Source organism: Dromiciops gliroides, chromosome 3, assembly GCF_019393635.1.
Source record: "Dromiciops gliroides isolate mDroGli1 chromosome 3, mDroGli1.pri, whole genome shotgun sequence".
In the NCBI taxonomy this organism is placed as follows: domain Eukaryota; kingdom Metazoa; phylum Chordata; class Mammalia; order Microbiotheria; family Microbiotheriidae; genus Dromiciops; species Dromiciops gliroides.
Window position 1 is genome coordinate 462,024,064 of NC_057863.1, and position 20,241 is coordinate 462,044,304.

A 20,241-nucleotide genomic window follows, 5' to 3' on the forward strand; every position below is an offset into this window, starting at 1 on the left:
TGTCCCAAGAGTATAAAGACAATGGTACACTATATAGAGAACCAATAAATCAATTAGCTTTAACAGCCAGAGTTCAGGAAATGCATTTATTCTCTTCAATGAAAACACAGTTTTTACATGTAGCCATACTTCATACTGTTAAGGTCAATTTTTCATGTCAAAATTATATCTAGTAGCTGAAAAATCACTTATAAAATTCATAAAGCAGGGGGGAAATGGAGTTACTAATGCAAGCACCCAAGTTTGTTTTATTTGTAATTATCCATCTTTAGAGTAATTGAGATTCTAAACAGCAGCTAATAGCTTGACTGTCTCAAATTACTACTGCCTGCAACTTTACCTTGCCAAATATCAGTGAGCTTTTCAATTGCAACACTACCACTAAAGCCTGGGTCATTTTAGAGCAATTAATTGGAAGAGGTGATTAATAGCTTAATAATGGGTTGTTCTGCGTTTAAAAAGTGCAAGGGACAAGCATAGGAAAGGAATATGCAATTTTGTATCCCTGAAACATAACCTAATTGAAAAATCAGCAGTTGGTCTTATTTACTTTAGGCTTGTATTTCCAAACCCTCTTTTGATCTACTCTGAGAGAATGTGTAAATCTGGAGAGCATTTTTTAATTAACTCCTTGAACATTGAACACGGTATGAATTTAAGGAGCGCAAGCTTTTCCATGGCACCTGCTGGGCCACAGGCTACTTCATGGGAACTTGAGCGTAGAGAGTAGTCAGTGTCTCTCAGGACATGCAGTTGGCACTGTTCTGGAAGAAACATGCAGAAAACTGAGTATTGCTTTCATAAAGCACAATTTCATATACAAAAACCTTCTGACTGTAATACCTAGGAAGCCCCTATACCAATTGCCCCTTCCCATTGTTCCTAGCTTTAAGAAGGATGTCAAAGTAGTAAAAGCTTATCAATAAAGCATGTAATAAATCTTATCATAAGGTGTCTGATGAACAGATTAATATAATCTAGTATAGACACTGAGCTAAAAATCATACTGGGTCTCCAGAGATTGGGGCAGCAGGGAAAGAATTACAATAGAATATAGGAAAGCAGATTTAGAATTCAAACGTATCTAATCAAATCCCTGCATTTAGAGATGAAGAAACAAGGACAAAATGGTGAATATTTGGCCAGAATGCTGTGCTAATTTAGTCAAATGACAAGGGGAACCAAAGGAGATTATGGCCCTCATGATAAAAAGGCAGAGATAGGATTGGTAAAGTGAGTTGGGCCAATGCAGACTTTCTAGTTGATGAGTATTTCAGATTTATCTGTAGAGAGATATTCTATATTTTTATGGAACTCACATTGATTCACCATTGCTGTTTACTCCATTATACTATTTGTTGGTCTATTTTCTTCTTAATTATCCCTACTCCCCCTCTACCTGAAACCCCCTGTAACATTCTGAGGAAAAAAATAGATTTACCAGAACAATTTTCTCTTTCTGTTTATAATAGCAACTGTGTTGTCAACAAAGACATCTTTATATGAAGTTCTCTTTGGGTTTGTCCTGATCCTTCAGCAGACAAATAGCTAAACTAGAGGAATAGTCAGTCACTGGCTGGTGTGGGATGGGGTGATATAGACATAGTCATTACTAATTGCTCTAACTTATCCAATATCCTCTTGCTCTACTGCTTCTTGTTTTAGTTTATCTCAAGTATTTTCTTTGAGGTACAGGGTTGTTGGGTACACCCTGTACTCTCAAACTCAGGAAGATATATGAGCAAGGAACTAGGTATTTATTTTAGCTTCCTGGGTCCCTTTCCCATGAAGCAAAGATTCTTCCATCCTAAGTCTGAATCTTGAAGCAAAGGGAATTCTAAAGAGAAACCCCAATTTGCAAATTATTTTCCTCTTTCTGTCTACTATCAGATAGTAATCCTTCTTTTTTGGGTGGGGGGCAGCGCAATGGGGGTTAAGTGACTTGCCCATGGTCACACAGCTAGTAAGTGTCAAGTGTCTGAGGCCACATTTGAACTCAGGTCCTCCTGACTCCAGGGCCTGTGCTCTGTCCACTGTGCCACCTAGCTGCCCCCAATAGTAATTCCTTCTTAAGGAAATTCTTGTTCTCAGGTTACCATCATGTCATCATATCAGGATCCAGATGTCATTAATGACCTTTATTTCTCTTTCCCTTCAATTTAGAATTAAAATATTGTAGAAAATAGGAAATTATGTAAATGAATACAGTATGTACTTTTCCTTGCTTTCTATCATTAAAATATACTGACATCAGTCAAGATTAACCAGCTGTGATTAAGACTGAGTGGCACACCAATGGTGAGAATGGTCAATCAGTTTAAAACAAATATTAGAAAGGCTTTAAAAAAAAGGCTTTCATCAGATTACCATCTACTAACCAATAAAGACCCCACTAATCACTGAAAGTCATTGACTTGGAAAGTCATGAGTCAAATTTAAATGGTTCTAATGAAATGCAAGAAAACAATGAAAAAGTAGACTTGCTTTATCCTAAACACACCAGAAGAGACCTCTCCCTAAGTCAACAGAGGAAATTTGTGATGACAGAAGATATGACTTCACTTGGTGATTTCATCAGCTTCCATGCATTTAATTACTATCTCTATACTGATAATTCTCCAGTCTATCTCTCTTGCCCTAACCTCTTTGCTAATCTCCAATCTCACATCTTCAACTGTCTTTTAGAAATCCTAAACTGCGTATCAGGTAGACACCTTAAACTCAATATAAACAAAGAAGAATTTATTATCTTTCCCCCCTAAATCCTCCCTCACTCCTACCTTCCTTATTATATATCGTATTCCATACTGTAGAGGGCAACACTATCACCCCAGTTCCTCAGGCTCACAACATAGCAATCCTGCTAGACTCTTCACTGTCTCACCCTCATATCCAATCTGTTGCCAATGCTTGTCAACCTCATCTTTGTTGGAATACACCCCTTGCTCTTTTGACACTGCCACCATTTTGATGTAGGACCTTATCAAAATCTTCACAGACAATTGCAATAGCCTACTGGTAGGTCTGCATGCCTAATGTTTTTCCTTACTCCAAACTAGTTTCCATTCAGCCACCATAATGGTTTTCCTACAGTGTGGTTCCAATACTATCATCCACAACTTAAAAAACTTGACTGGCTCCCTACTGCCTCCAGCATAAATACAAAGTCGTGTTTGGTACTCAAAGTCCTTCATAACTTGGCTTCCTCCTACCTTATTCGCCAATACATGCTCTTTCATCCAGTGACACTGGTCTGGCTGCTCCACAAAGAAGACACTGCATCTCAACATGACTGCATGTTTTCACTATATGCGTTCTATGCCTGGAATGTTCTCCCGCCTCATCTTTACTTATTGGCTCCACTGGCTTCCTTCAAGTCCCAATTAAGATCCCATCTGGGAAATCTTTCCCAAGCCCCCTTAATTTTAGTATTTTCCCTCTTTTATTTATCCTATTTATAGCTATTTTGTATATATTTCTTTGCTTGTTGTCTCCCCCAAAAGATTGTGAGGTTCTTGAGGGAAAGGACTGTTTTTGTCTCTTTTTGTATCTCCAATGCCTAATATACTACCTAGCACATAGTAGGAACTTAAATATTTGTTGACTTCCCACTCAGAGAAGGGCTTTTTTAGGTCTTCCTGTCCAGAAAAATTATTTCACTTTATCTATAAAATATTTATCAAGGCATAACTTCATTTAGATGATTTAATGTTTATATTCATTCGTGTAATTAAAGGTGATACTGTACACTCTAGTCAGGGATTTAAAGGGTAAGGGTCTGGCTTATTATTGTTCAATTAAATGTTTTTAAAAATCTACTTAGTACGCTAAATATACATGCAAGAGAATGTTTATATCTCCTTGTTGGGATGAAGAGGCAGCTAAAGGGCACAGTGAATGGAATGCTGAACACAGAGTCAAGAAGTTCTTAGTTCAAATTTGGCTTCAGATACTTGTTAGTTATAAGACTTTGGATAAGTTATATCCCTGACTGCCATAGTTTCCTCAACTGTACAAAAGGGATAATAATAGCACCTATTTCCCATGATTTTTGTGAAGATAAAAAGGAAAAAAATGTTAGTTGTTGTTCCATTGTCATCAATCTCAACTTTCCTGGGTGTAACAGCCCCAGAAAAGTAGTGCAAAAAATAAAAAATATAATGTTGACAAAGTGAACCTATGGGAAATAGAGGATTAGGTTCTCGAATCAACAAATTCTATAATATTTCACTAGAAATTGCTGACAGTACATTTTGATACATATAGTTCTTTATAACAAAACATTAATTATAATAATATGCACTTTTTCTAAAATAATAACCATGAAATAACCCATAAACATAGTAAAGAAAATAAAATTGGTAACATGCAAAACATTTTTTCTTGCTAGAAACTTTCTAGAATTCTGGGACCTTTTATGCCAGTGTCTCAATTTTTAAAAAATCATTGATTTCAGACAATATTCATTTTTTATAACTCATGCAATCTACAATAACATAAATACTTTTCTCCTTTCTGCTGGTATAACAAATCATCAGACAGATTATTGCTCCAGATATTCTGGCATGAAGTTTGGTTAACGCCTTTATTTTCTCACTAAGTTGTATCACTGATTTCTCACACATGGGATTAGAGTTCAAAGGATTTGTACTATGCTTTGGGGGCATAATTGCAACACAAAACTTGAGTTTAAAAGCAACAAATCCACAGAGAACTCTTTACAATGGTAGGATGAACAAGACCAGTGAAGTACCTAGTAGGATACCAGGTGCTGTGCACCTCTCCTTTCTTCTCTACTGCAGATAACTGGCTAATGTGTGAAGTTGGTCAATCAGAAAATGAAAGTGAGGCTAATAATAAAATAATGCAGATTCTTGAAGCAATCAAAGTTGAGGATTTATTATTATTATTATTATTATTATTATTAATTATACTAAAAAGAGACAAACATAGGCTTCATTAATGACTTAAGCCTATGTAGTTTGAAACTTTTTACATGGGTTCAGGGGGGTACAAGGATTTGGAGCCTGTATATATGTGGCTCTTTGTGTTTGAAAGTTTTATATGACAGGTTTATAGAAGGTAAAGATTACTATAAGGCCTAGTAGCTTAAACAAAAGGCTCACGGAATGAATTCTCACCCCTAAAAATGTCTAATCTGACTTTAGTATATGACAAATGAGTCCTGAAACTGAAAGTATGAGTTAGTATTGGGTTTTGGAGTGGGGAAAAAACAATGGATTCAAATCTTTTCTCAGATAATAACTAAAATTCCAGTGGCTTTCTATCACCATAGAATAAAATACAAATTCTCTTTCTAGAGTTCAAAGTCCTAGTCCCCTCCTTCCTTTTCAGTCTTCATATACATTACTCCTTCCTCCCAACCTCCATGTACTTTGTAATCCAGGATACGGGCTTCCTTGATGCTCCTTGTACAAGATATTCCATCTCCAAATGGGCTTTTCACTGGCTGTTCCCCATGCCTGAAGTTATTTCCTTCCTCATCTCTTTTCACCTGGACTTCCTGCCCTTCCTTCACATGTCAGCTAAAATCTTACTTTATACAAGAAACTGTTTCCAATCCCACTTAAAGCTAGTGCCTTCTTTCTGTTGATCATCTCTAATTTATCCTGTTCTTTTTCTATCTTATTTATACACAGTTGTTTGCATGCTATCTTCCCCATTTGACTCTCGAGAGAAGGGAATTTTTTATTCCTTTTCTTCCAGGACATAGACAGTGCCTGACACACAAGAGGCATTTAATAAATGCTTATTTTATTGACTGATTGATTAGTTTTATGACACAACTAAAGTTACTTCTATGTATCTCAAGTAACTCCCCAGGACTTAACTACTAATGAATTGAAAAAGCATTTATTAAACGCTTTCTTTATGCCATGCACTGTGCTAGGTATTGGGATGTTGTTTCTGCCTTTAAGGGGCTTGCATTCTAATAGCAGGAGACAACACATATAAGAGAGGGAGCTTTGGAGTGGGAAGTTACAGGAATGATGAACTGATCCACAAAACAGTTATTTTACATGCCATTTTTTTGAAGCAGTGGTATTATTGATTGGATTCCTGTGCATAAGGCAAAATGTGGAAAGCAAGGGTGAAGGGGGAGTTATGGGTGTGGTAGAAGAGCAGATGACAAGATGTACTGAGTAGAAGACTGAATGGGATGTCAAGCGTGATTAAATTTGGACTGTGTATATGTGTGTGTGTGTGTGTATGTACATGTGTACTGGGTAAGTAAGATTGTAATTGTCACTAATCAAGTAAGAGCAGATGCTACAAAGCTGTATGGGTTAACTTCCCCAGGGATTGGGAGCTTAGTTTCTGAAGGTCCATTTCATAGTAAGTGTTGTTTAGGTTGGGAAGAGGCACAGCAGTAGAAAGGTAAAAATGGAAAAGTGTTTAGGTGGATAATGATGTAATATGAACCATGTTTTGCCAAACCATAGATTGTGACCTTCCTTGTTGAAGGGAGTGGGCATACTGAACATTTCTCCTTGTTGATGTTAGCTCATATTCTCAAATATCATATTCTCATATTCTCTATTCTCAAAAGCAGGGGAACCCTCATTGTTTCATTCCTTTTATGAGCACAGAAGAGTTTTGTTTTCCTTGTCAATTTGGGTCTTGACTCAAGACCTAATTCATATCCTGCCAGTCACCCAGGATTGTACTTTTGGTGTCATCTTCTATTCCTCATTCACACATCTCTCACAAAGACAACCTGTCATCATATTTTGTAGTTTCTCCCTTTGCGATATCTCTTGTATATGGCTCTTTTTTGTGGCTTTTCACAGACAACACCCTAGTACAGGCTCAGATAACCTCTTGCCTGGACTACTACAATAACCTTCCAATTGGTCTCCCTGCATCAAACCTCTTCCCTCATTCAACCCATCCTTGGAGTCAGCTGCCAGAGTGATTTTCCTAAAAATGAATCTGACTGACACTCCCTAATCACCTTCCCTCTCAAATCAATAGATTGCAATAGTTCCCTATTTTTTCTAGGAACAAGTGAAAACTTCTCTGTTTAGCATGTAACGTCCTTCAAAGCCTGGCCCTTTTCAACCTTTCCATTCTTCTTCTATCTTACTCTCTATCGTGAAATCGATGATTTATCTCCATTGGGCAAATTGTTCTTCACACAAGACATTCCAACTGATGATTCTTTGCCTTTCACCTGGGTATCCCCCATGACTAGGATGTTCTCGTATTTCACCTTCACTTCCTGGCTTCCTTCAAAAATCAATTCACATCGCAATTTATGCAAGAGGCTTTTCCTGGTCTTTTTTTTTTAATTATTATTTTTTTAAAGTGAGGCAATTGGGGTTAAGTGACTTGCCCAGGGTCACACAGCCAGTAAGTGTTAAGTGTCTGAGGCTGATTTGAACTTAGGTACTCCTGACTCCAGGGCCGATGCTCTATCCACCACGCCACCTAGCTGCCCCTTTCCTGGTCTTTTTTAACCCCCATCAGGGGTCAAATATACCTTTCCTTGGAGACCACCTTCCATTGCTCTGTATATATTTTGTTTGTACTTCCTTAATCTCAGTGCCTTTATCTATAGTTTATCCTGTTTATATCTTGTTCATACATAGATACTTGTTCATACATAAATGTTATAAATCATATTAGACCGTATGCTCCTTGAGGACAGGTACTGTGTTTTTGTCTTTTTTTGTATTCCCAGGCCTTAGCACATTAAGCTCTTAATAAATACGTATTGTCTTCATGATTGATTTGGAAATATTCTTATCTTTCTACGCAAGGTTCACCTCTAACTCCTCCTGGCAAAGAAAAAAAAGGTTTAATTGAAAAACAAACACAAAACAAATTTTGGAACAAAATATCTTGATGACTTTTTTCCATTTAAAATGTATTTCCTTTTCTAGAAATTTATATACAGTGATGCTCTTTCACTTTATATGAAAACAAAGCTATTTTCTGCTGGGCTAGGATAGAGCAGCAGAATTATTGCAGTGATAGTCTTGCTTATGGGTTGGGAAAACCCTATACAAAATTGTTAAATTTACAATGTTTGTCCTTTCTTGCGGGCATCCTTGCTTTTCCAATGGGTGTCACAGATTCCTCATGCTTTAGTGCTTTACATAGGGCCTGGCACATAGTAGACACTATGTAAATGCTTATTCCTCTCTTTCTCCTCCCTCTACTTGCATCTTAATATTCATACTAATATAATAGTTATTAATGAGATATAAATTATCTTTTGGGTGATGGGAACAATATTTACAATTTCATAGATCAGAGGCTTGATATAAAGCACTAAAACTTTTCGGTTAAAATATTAGATTTTGGCTAGTGGGTAAGTGAGGATTATTTTAGTCACCCTTGTCACTAGAATCATACTATAGAGATGTTCATACATATGTCTGTGCATAAGGCTGGGTCTGACTTTATGTATGAATGGAGGAGTAAATTGCATAGTCCATATAATCTTGGGAAATATCACTATATCTCACCCCATTTGTCTGTAAATGTGGCCAGTGGGTAGACTTTGGAGAAGAATGCTCTGTTGAATGCTAAATATTATTTGGTTCCAATATGAGATCAGCTAGGATAAGCCAGAACTGTAGGTATAATTGATCTTGACCTTTGAGAAATAGGACATTCTCTGAGGTCAAGTACTCTAGTGAAGAAGGGTGTAGATATTGTGTTGGTGATGCTAGCATTTATATTGTTCTTTAAACTTTGTCAAACCATTTACCTTATACTTAGTTTCTAAAACAAGGAGAATATTTGTAAAAGCTTTTTATAGTCATGCGATCAAGTTTATATTTTGTAATACTCTTATTAATATTAAGTTCATATTCATTTAGATTTCCCTAGTTTGAATTTCATTGTCTTTTATTATACCACGTGTATTTTCTTCTATTCATTCATCTATCTAATTTTGAAACATGGTTTTGATTTCATAATACAATGTTAATTCTAGGAGTATTGTGCTCCCATATTCTGAGTTATTTGTTTTTGCTATTTTTTCTCAACTGATTATTTGATCAAACTCTTTAAAGCATTTCCCTGGCAAATTGTTTGCCATGGCAAGTGTATTGATTCTAGAAGTATTATTTTTGATAAGCATATTCCAAAAAAAAAAAAGAGAGGAACATTTGTAAAAGTTGTCTTTGAGATTGTGTTGTGCTTTAACTTGTATTCAAATATGTTCTGATTTTTCACAAAAGTAATTGTATACTAAGTAAAAAAAAGGGGTATTATTTGAAATTGTTGCATAATTATATATTGTGTTCTGAGTCAAGATGTATTCACATTTTTGCAATCATTTATTATCCTCAATTTTTAAATCCATATGAGATTTTAAATTATGGGAATTTATCATTTAAGACATTAATTGCCGTTATTCTGAGTTATCAGATGTCAGTTGGCCAAGATGCCATCCAATCACAAGAGGAATACATGCAAGAGCAGACACTGAACTGTCAAATGAGGGGAGACATGCATGAAGTCAAGGTATGGCCAAGGGAACGGCTTTTGACAAATGTTGAGGTTGGATTCTCTTGGTTTAATATTTTATTCTCTTTTTCCCCACAATATTGTACAGATGGCTGGAAGTATTCATCCCACCCATCTCACTTCTACACCTGGCTTCTATGCTCCCTCCTATATGCCTGATGCCATGGACATCTCAATCCATGCATCTGATTAAGTCTGACTCAGTTTCTTCCAATATGTTCGGTGGCATGGACATATATTCCATCCACCTATTTTAAGCCTGGCATACTGTATGGGCAGTACATATTGCTCAAGTGTGGGAATGCTCATATCCCATCATTTCTCTGTTCTTTTATGGTAACCCCCATAATTATCTCAGGTGTCATGATAAATACAGTGTTGAATTTGGCCTTGACACCTGTTACCAATTATATTAGATTTTTTAATTTCTCATAATGGCATGAGGATAATTAGGCAGATGATGCAAAAGTGATGAAACAAAGATAAAAATTATTTTTATTAATTAATATTGCAGCAATTGTCTTCTCAATTACTCTCTATAAGGGGGGACTATAGTAATATTATAATTTTAAAGAATGTTTCAATTTTTGTTTTATTATATGTTTCATGTGTAACAACTAAGATTCTGAATTCCCTTAGACATGTTTTGAGAACTTTCATTGTTTGATTTGATTATTGACAAAGCTATTTTAAAGTTGTGTTAAGCTCAATGTTGTAGAAATTTTCCTGGCTGATTACCAGCATCCACATATCAACCCCTGAAAAGACTTCCATTCCATGACTACACCTAGAGACATCTGAGAAAAGACTTTCAGAGACTTTAAATGAACAGTTTTGATTTGTTGTTTTTGTTGTTTTTTTTCTCTTTCTGTTATAATATACACCATCTGTAACATGTATTCTCTGCAGAGGCCCTCCCTTTGCAAGACTAATGTCAAAGCGTCGGTTCATGAGGACAAAAAAAAAAAATCGCCCCTCTGTCAAAACTTTCCTCTATTCCTTTTCTATAGTGTTGTTCACATATTATTAGTTAGCAATAGTTATTATATTGTTTTTACTGTTCCGTCAAGGAAACATTTTGTTTCTTGAGGAACAACAGGGGGGACTGTAACGATTGGAATGACGCCACCTGCTGGATACTTACTGTAGAAGAGTTCTGCCCATGAAGGGAAGGTCTTTGAGGGCAAGACCAGGAGTCAGGAAGTGACGCGAGCTAGTGGGAGGAGGAAGGAAGAGACTGGCGCTCAGTCTCGCACTCTTTCCTTTGGACTCTGGTGGAGAGCGGAGCTAGAAATGTGCTCTCCCTTTAATAGATAGGAATCTAGGCCTTTCTCTCTTTCTTTACCAAATTCTTCTTTTCCTTAATAAATGCTTAAAAGTCTAACTCTTGCTAAAGCTTATAATTTATTGGCGACCACTCATTAGATATTTTAGACAGTTTAGCTAGAATTTTAGCCCTTAACAATTGTAATATGTAAAAGAATTATTTCTCTGTCACTTTAAAATAATTTTGCCTCTAAGATGTCTTGTCAGAATCCTCATGATAATTCAGGTTCTCTCTGAGGCCTGAACCTATGCTTGAGCACAATAATAATAAAGCATATGTTTTGCCTCCATAACTTCTGCATCATGGTAAGTGTGTGTGTGTGTGTGTGTGTGTGTGTGTGTGTGTGTGTGTGTGTGTGTGTGTGTGTGTGTATTTGGCCGCAGTTACCAATCACATGAACTCAAAAAGGAGATATTTCTCCCATAATTCTCAGATTTTCATAAATCCGAAGGGCTGTCATATGGAATAACTACATTTTTGGTATGGAACAAGCAAAATTATTTTGCTTGCCTTCTGTAGATAGAGCTATCAATGATAAGTGGAAATGGAACACTGCGACTTATAGTAGGGAAAAAGTTCCTAACAGTTAGTGATTTCCCCAAATAGAATGATCTGCCTTAGGAGCTGATAGATTACCCTTCGCTAGAGATCTTCAAGCAAAGGACTCTGCTGCTTACTAGTCACATAAACTTAGAGAAATCATCTACCCAGGATGGGCTACAATTACCTACTTCATAAATGAGTATGTGGAGTAAACTGGACTATATAGTCTTTAAGTTCCCTTACTCCCTTTATTTACCATCCTATAAATAGGTTGGATAGACATTTATTGGCTGGAGGAGGTTCTTGCTAAGGTATAACTTGGATTATATGGACTTTAAATTCCCTTCCAACTCTGAGATTCTGTCAGAATGTTATTTTTAATCAGTTAGGGCCTGGTGGCAGATAGAATGTATTTTAAAAATTGGTAAACCCACTAAGTGCTCTTCATTCCAAGCCTTTACAGACAAGTTTGTCCAAAGTCTAGTTTGCTTTGTTTCTATTGTAAGGAAAGAACAAAGAATAGAGATGAGGAGAGAGTTGGGGAATAGATCTAAAAGTTAGCAGAAATGTTCTATCATACAGTGAGAATAATGCATGCAAAACAATTTAAGGGAAGGCTTGGAAGGACAGGATGTCATATTATAGAAGTAGTGGAGGAAGTGAGGAAGCACATGAGCTTAAGGAAGCAAAAAGGGAAATGTGAGGAATGACAGTATTGAAGAAGGGTTCAGAAAGTTAGCGAAGGGAGTAGAAGAAAACAAGATGATTCAGAGTTTGAAAATGGAACAGGGAAACATCATCCTATCTTTAACAAAATTCTCTTGATCATCTTGTGGTCACCTTGCCTTTGGTTCCCCATCAGGAGGGTGGAGTGCCCCCTTTTTCCTTATGGAGATTTTGATACTACCCAAGCTATCCAAGTAATGTGGAAAGGAAAAAGGAATACCCAGTGGGGGTATTCTACTAACATATCCATGGTAGTAAGAGAAGAAGGGAGGCTAAAGGAAAGGGGGAGAACAACTATAAGCTAGATAAATATGACATAGACCCTGCTCTCAAGAGGGTCTGTGACTAGCTAACTATGTTTATAACAATATTTGAGCTACTAGAAGTCATGTCATAATACTCTACCATGTTACCTAGGATGGTAATGCAAAGCTCTTAAAATGTATTAAGGATACACAGATTTATAACATATTTCTGGCAGAAAATAGTTATTTTCTTCAAAGAGCTGCAATGCAGAGATCTATATGGTAGCCAGTTAGAATGGTGTGGTAGAAAGATTGTTAAACCTAGAGGTAGGATACCTGGGTTGGAATCCTGACTCTGATTCTTTTTTCTTTTCTTTTTTTTTTTTTTAGTGAGGCAGTTGGGGTTAAGTGACTTGCCCAGGGTCACACAGTTAGTAAGTGTTAAGTGTCTGAGGCCGGATTTGAACTCAGGTCCTCCTGACTCCAGGGCTGGTGCTTTATCCACTGCACCACCTAGCTGCCCCCTGACTCTGATTCTTAAAAACCTATGTGATTGGGGGCAGCTAGGTGGTGCAGTGGATAAGGCACCAGCCTTGGATTCAGGAGGACCTGAGTTCAAATCTGGCCTCAGATACTTACTAGCTGTGTGACCCTGGGCAAGTCACTTAACCCCCATTTCCCTGCAACAAACAAACAAACAAACAAAAACCTACGTGATCCTTGATAAATCCCTTAATCTCTGTGTCTCATTGTACATGGTGGGGGCAATAGTGGCTACAAATGTCTGTGAAATTGAATTGGAGGCCATTCTAATACTGTGCCTAGTATTGCTGCAGTCTTATGTCCCTTTGGTCACTTTTTTTTTTTCTGTTTGGTTTTATTCAGCTGTTGTATAGATACTTCGATTCTCCTAATCTGTACAATGGGAATGGGATAATATCTTTATATAAACAGAAAACAGTCCTCATTATGAGTCTGTGGCTAAATGTGACTCCTAAAGAAATCCAAGGTTGTCACTAGTAGTCAATTCCACTCTCAAAAGTGTCTTTCAGGGCAGCTAGGTGGCGCAGTGGATAGAGCACCAGCCCTGGAGTCAGGAGGACCTGAGTTCAAATCCAGCCTCAGAAACTTGACACTTACTAGCTGTGCGACCCTGGGCAAGTCACTTAAACCCCAATTGCCTCACCAAAAAAAAAAAAAAAAAGTTTCTTCCTCAAACACCGCCATGATTCTTTTGCAGGCCTTCATTACCTCACACCTCAATTATTGCAATAGTTGGCTAGTGGGTCTCCGTGCCTCAAGTCTCTCTTCACACCGATCCAGACTTCATTCAGCCACCAAAGTAACTTTCCTAAAGTGTGGTCACCCCCTCCCCAACTCAGTAAATTCCAATGACTCCCTTATCACCAGGATCAAACACAAAATCCTCTAGTGTTCAAAAGCCTTTATAACCTAGCTCCCTCCTATCCTTCCAGTCTTCTTAGACTTATTTCCCAGAACATACTCTTTTTTTTTTAATTTTACATATAAGGTATGTTATTTTTTCCGTTACATGTAAAGATAGTTCTCAACTTTTGTTTATACAGGCTTTAAAATTTCAGATTTTTCTCCCTCCCTTCCCTCCCTCCCCCGTCCCCTAGACAGCAGGTAATCTGATATAGGTTATATCTATATATCTATATATCTATACACACACACATATATATATATATAGCATAATAACATTAATCCTATTTCTGCATCAGTCCTGTTATAAGAGAAAAAATCAGAGCAATGATGCAAAACCTCAAAATAGAAAAAAAAAAAACAGCACCAAAAACAAAAGAAATAGTATGGTTCATTCAGCATCTATACTCCACAGTTCTTTTTTTTTTTCTTGGATTTGGAGATCCTCTTCTATCATGAGTTCCCTGGAACTCTTCTGTATCATTGCATTGGTGAGAAGAATATAGATCCATCACAGTAGATCAAACACTCAATGTTGATGATACTGTGTACAATGTTCTTCTGGTTCTGCTCATCTCACTCATCATCAGCTCACGTAAGACCCTCCAGGTTTCTCTGAACTCCTCCTGCTCATCATTTCTTCCAGCACAATAGTATTCCATTGTATTCATATACCACAACTTGTCTAGCCATTCCCAATTGATGGGCACCCCCTCAACTTCCAATTCCTTGCTACCACATAAAGAGCAGTTATAAATGTTTTGTACATGTGGGTCCTTTCCCCTTTCCATGATTTCTTTGGAAAAAGACCTAAAAGTGGTATTGCTGGGTCAAAGGGTATGCACAGCTTTATCACCCTTTGGGCATAATTCCAAATTGCTCTCCAGAATGGTTGGATCAGTTCACAGCTCCACCAACAATGCATTAGTGTTCTAATTTTTTCACAGCTTCTCCAACATTTATTATTTTCCTTTTTTGTCATTTTAGCCAATCTGATAGGTGTCAGGTGGTACCTCAGAGTTGTTTTAATTTGCATCTCTCTAATCATTAGAGATTTAGAGCATTTTTTCATATGGGAATAGATAGCTTTGGTTTCTTCATCAGAAAACTGCCTGTTCATATCCTTTGACCATTTCTCAATTGGGGAATGACTTGGATTCTTATAAATTTGATTTAGTTCCCTATATATTTTAGAGATGAGGTCTTTATCAGAAGTACTGGCCACAAAAATTCCAGAACATACTCTTAAATCCAGTGATAGTGGCCTCCTGGGTGTCCCATCAACAAGATACTTCATCTCTTACCTTCAGGCATTTTCTCTGGCTGTCCCCCATGCCTGAAATGTTCTTTTTTCATCTTTGCCTAATGGCTTTCCTGGTTTCCTTTAGTACCAACTCAAATCCTATCTTCCATATGAAGCCTTTCTCAATCCCTCTTAATTTCATTGCTTTTTTAACCTTATTTGCTTCCTATTTATCTTGTATGTGACTTTGGGGATAGATATTTGTTTGCTTGTTTTCTCCCTCATTAGACTGGGAGCTCTTTAGGGCAGGGGTTATTTTTAACTTATTTGTATCACCAGAGTTTAGCACAATACCTGGCATGCAGTAGACCCTTAATAAATATTTTTTGACTGCAGTGTGCCAATCAAAGGACTTCATTTCCTTTGTTAACTATCTGCATGGATTTTTAATGATGTTGCAGATTAGTGGGATCAAACTCAAATGGAAACAGACTGTAGGCCAGTTATTGATTTAGAAAACCACATAGTAATTTATCTATATTATAACTGCATTTTATTTATCTTGTTAAACTTTTCGCAATTGAATTTTGTTTTGGTTTGGGATGTACTTATGTTGTAAATGATCAATTAATAAATCTTTATTGAAATCTCCTAAGTGTAAGGCACTAAGGACAAACTGTGCTACAATTAACAACCTATGGGTTCATCTAGTTACAGGACTTTATAGTTTTCTAACCAAATGACATCCTGGAGTCAGGAAGGCCTGATTTAAAATCTGTCCTTTCAGATACTTCCTGGCTTTGTGACCGTGGGTAAGTCACTTAGCCCTGTTTGCCTCTGTTTGCTCATCTGTAAAATGAGCTGGAGACAGAAATGGCAAGCTACTCTAGTATCTTTGCCAAGAAAACCCCAAATGGGATCACAAACAGTTGGATACATCTGAATAATAACAACAATAAGAAAAAAATAAAAAGAAAATTTCATTTAATCTCTTTTTCAGGATAGATCTGCTAGAGTATAATCTCATTATTTCTGTGGATGGCCTTCATAAAACACTCTAAAGCTGTTTTGCCCTAGCAAAGAATTAATCAAAGTACTTTGAGGTCTTTGGAAGAAAACAATATATTGTAAATCTATGGTATCATTATTATTTTTTATCTCTTTTCTTTCTCTTCCCCTTCATTAAGCTTCATTGCAAATAATGTTTTCCACTGCATTTGTTTCTGTCCTGTATTTTAGGAAAATATACTACAAAATGTCTACCCAACTCTCAAAGAGAAATTCATCCATAAAAATCCCTTTATGTACCATAAAAAATCAGGATTCTTAAAGCATTTTGAAAGCCACACTTCTTCCATGTACTTTGATCATTCTTGCCTTGAATTTCTGTAGGATTTAAACATGTGGTGCCTCTGGTATCTCACAGGCCTCAGTGGGCTCATTCTGTTTGTAAAGTTGTGCAAATTATCTGACAACATTGGGTTTTTCAGAACTGTTCTACTGTGTGAACTTGGGTCTGAGTTCTCCCTCTAAGCCATTCTACTCTACTCTACAAAATTTCATCCAACCATGCTAGTATAGAGTTGCTAAATTTCTCTTTCCTATGGAAAGAACTATTCCTTTCTCCAGAGTCTTGAGATCACTGGAGGGGGAGAAGCAGAGGAAAAGAGGGCATTTATTGGAGAGTCCTTGGAGGGAGGGCTGAGCCAAGAAATATTTGGGGAAGCTCACTGGAAATTCCTGCAGGCTAGAGTGAAGGAAGTGTGTGGGCAGTTCCCATCCTTTTCTTTATGTGTTAATCTACTTCTCTTTTACAGGTTTTGCTTTATACTAATACCCAAACAAAATGGACCTTCTCTATTCCTTTGTTGTAGGGTATGGGTAGACATAACCAATTTCTCCTCTCCAGTTTATTTCCCCAGAAATTCATGCTTTTTGATATATTGCTTTATCTTTATTTCAGAGTTGCTGAATCTGAGTTTCTCTTCAGCTCCCCAACTAAGATGGTAAAACCCTCTGGGGCAGGAATTGGGACCCTTTTCTACTTTTCTTTCTTTCTTTCTTTCTTTCTTTCTTTCTTTCTTTCTTCTCTTTTCTCTTCTTTCTTTTTCTTTCTTTCTTTCTTTCTTTCTTTCTTCCTTCTTTCGTTCCCTTCTTTCTTTCCTTCTTTCTTTCCTTCTTTCTTTCCTTCTTCTTTCCTTCTTTCTTTCCTTCTTCCTTCGTTCTTTCTTTCTTTCCTTCTTTCTTTCTTTCTTTCTTCTTTCTTTCTTTCTTTCTTTCTTTCTTTCTTTCTTTCTTTCTTTCTTTCTTTCTTCTCTTTCTTTCTTTCTTTCTTCTTTCTTTCTTTCTTTCTTTCTTTCTTTCTTTCTTTCTCTTTCTTTCTTTCTTTCTTTCTTTCTTTCTTTCTTTTCTGGAGGGCAATGAGGCTTAAGTGACTTTGCCCAGGGTCACACAGTAACTGTCAAGTGTCTGAGGCTGGATTTGAATTCCGGTACTCCTGAATCCAAGGCCAGTGCTTTATCCACTGTGCCACCTAGCTGTCCCCTCTACTTTTATTTCTTAAAAACAAACAAACAAACAAACCCAATGGTGTCTAGCACTGTTGGATTTCAAAGTGATAACATAAATATTGATTGAAAGGTAAGAATTCATTATCCATAATAGGAAAAAAATCCTTTGACCATTCCTTTTGTCCCTCAGTTTTTGTTGACAGTCAGCTGTCTTTCTGAAAATGGGGGATATTGGTATTCAAGAAAACTCCCCTTAAGATTGAGGAAATGACTTATTTTTAAGCTGGGACAAAATAATTACAAATGAATGGATGCAATTGAATTGTTGGAAGCATATTTATTATTGGAAATAGTTATAAAAATTTCCCTGAAATTAAAATCATACCTTGAACAGGTCGATTAGTCAGATTTAATTTTTCTTCCACTCACTGATATTGGTGTAAAATATTTTCATCAGCTATGCATAACCAAAGAGTACATTAATCTGTCAAGATATAAATGATTTTCTTTTGGCCACCATGGCTTGAGGGATTTATTTCGAGTCTGTTATGCTACTGTTTGCCCCCAGGATGTGTAATCTATATTTTAGGGGAATGTGGCTTACTGTAAGACACCTGTATTATTTATGTGTGATTAATATTTGTGTTATGGTGAATGAGGTCTTTTGGTCTTACTTTTCTCTCATAGTGACTTAATCATTTCTCACAAGAGTGTAGTCATTGTAATAAAACATTCCACATGCTAGTTTGTTTTTCAGCAATGACAAATGCAATTGTTGTAAAATGTGAATTTTCTGTTATTAAATATGGCCTCATGAATGTAATTTACTGGGCTACACATGCAAGATGCCATACGATGGCCTAGCTGACTCTGAAACCAAACCAATTGATCCTTGTATGTGTGGATTTTTGTAGAAACAACCATGAACAATGCCTTTTAATCACAGCCCTTATATCAACAGATCTAATTTTGTGTTTCTAGGCATAATAGTATTTACTACAAAATTGGTTGGTTGGGTAGATGTCTATTAAAGTAGTCCCATTGTAATTTATAAATTTACAACAAATTATGAAGCTCTTTGATCATCTTTGACAGATAATATCATTTACTAAATTAGGATATATTTCAGAGTTCCTTTTTTTTTCAGGTCATGCAACATGAAATTTTCCACAACTTTCTTCTAGAAAAAAGCACTTATGTCAAGAGATTGAGAAATTGAAAGAGTTCCAAAATCTACAAGAATGAAATTCAATTAGACATTAATGTTACATGCCAGGACCCCATTATTTCACAATGGTGACAGCAAAATGTATCACTTTTAGCAGTTATTTCACAGAGTTGGGGTCATATGGATTATTGAATACAAAAGGAATTTATTTTAAAATGTATACAATAGGTCTTTTAAAAGTTGCTTTTGTAAGCTATGTCAAAGGGTAGAAGAGGAATGCAATCTTAAAAATAATTCACATGCATTGTTAAAGAATGGCTCATTATGAACACCTGAAAGGAATTATTTTTTTCATTGTTGTTGTTTAATGTTATATTCATTTTTAATGATCAAAATAACCTTAGAACTCAGATAACCAGATACCTGCTCTCTTATATATAGCCTACTATATAATTGACGATGTGGTCTGATTTTCATATTATAATATGACAAATGATAGGTATTGAAGAAAGGAGATCCATAAGTAGAGTTTGGTAAAGGCATTTAGGTTGTATACTTGCTCAGTAGGCCAAAGAGTCCTTCCCTCCATCCCCTGCACCAAGAAAAATACGGACATTTTCATATATTAGATACATCTCATATACATATTAAAATTTATAAGATGCTCAAACTTACTGAGCTTCCAGTAGAAGTCATTGAGAGTGCTAAAGAATGATGCTGGTAATTACACTCAATTCAACCAGGATACGGTGGACAAGAGCTTTAAAAACTTCAGAAACATCAATTAAAGCCCAAGTTGTGTGCAATAAGCATCAAAAATTGATAAAAACTCAAATTTAGGTTTTTAGATTTAGTGTTTAAATCAATCAACTGCAAACAAGATTTAATTAAAGAATATTATTTCAAAGTGTAATTACCTACTGGGATTAGAATGAACCTCTATTGCCCATAATGTTCTCCTACTGTGATCCCACACTGAAAAATGTTGAGTTTTAGATTAATATGCATCTTGTAAGTACAAGTCCTAATCTCAATCTTAAAGGACATTTAAAACACACTTGGAACCTTCTATGCAATCAAGCACAGTGTGACTACTAGGTCCACCATGCTAAATTTGTGATTACATTTTTTATGTGCATGATTTAAATCGCTTTAGCAGCAGTCCAGGGAGCATTTTACCCTGCATATTAATTACACAAAGGCTTTGTTCATGTGAGGGGTCTCAGTGGTCTATGGTCTGTAATCCAGCTCATTTGAACTGTGAGTACAGTTTTTGAGCATGCTGTGCACATCAAGCCCAGCTTTAAAGCTAGAATAGGCTGAGATGGTTAACAGGTATGGTTCCTGCTTAAGGAATGAATGCCATTTATTAGTGACATCTGCAAACTTAATTGCTTAAAACTCTGAAAGTGACTATGTATGCTCAGAAGGCTGTTATTAATAGGGAGGAAATATACTACATGGCAGGGCATTCCAGCACCGATTGCTATCATCTCACACTAGCATTATCTAAATATAATACCATTCAG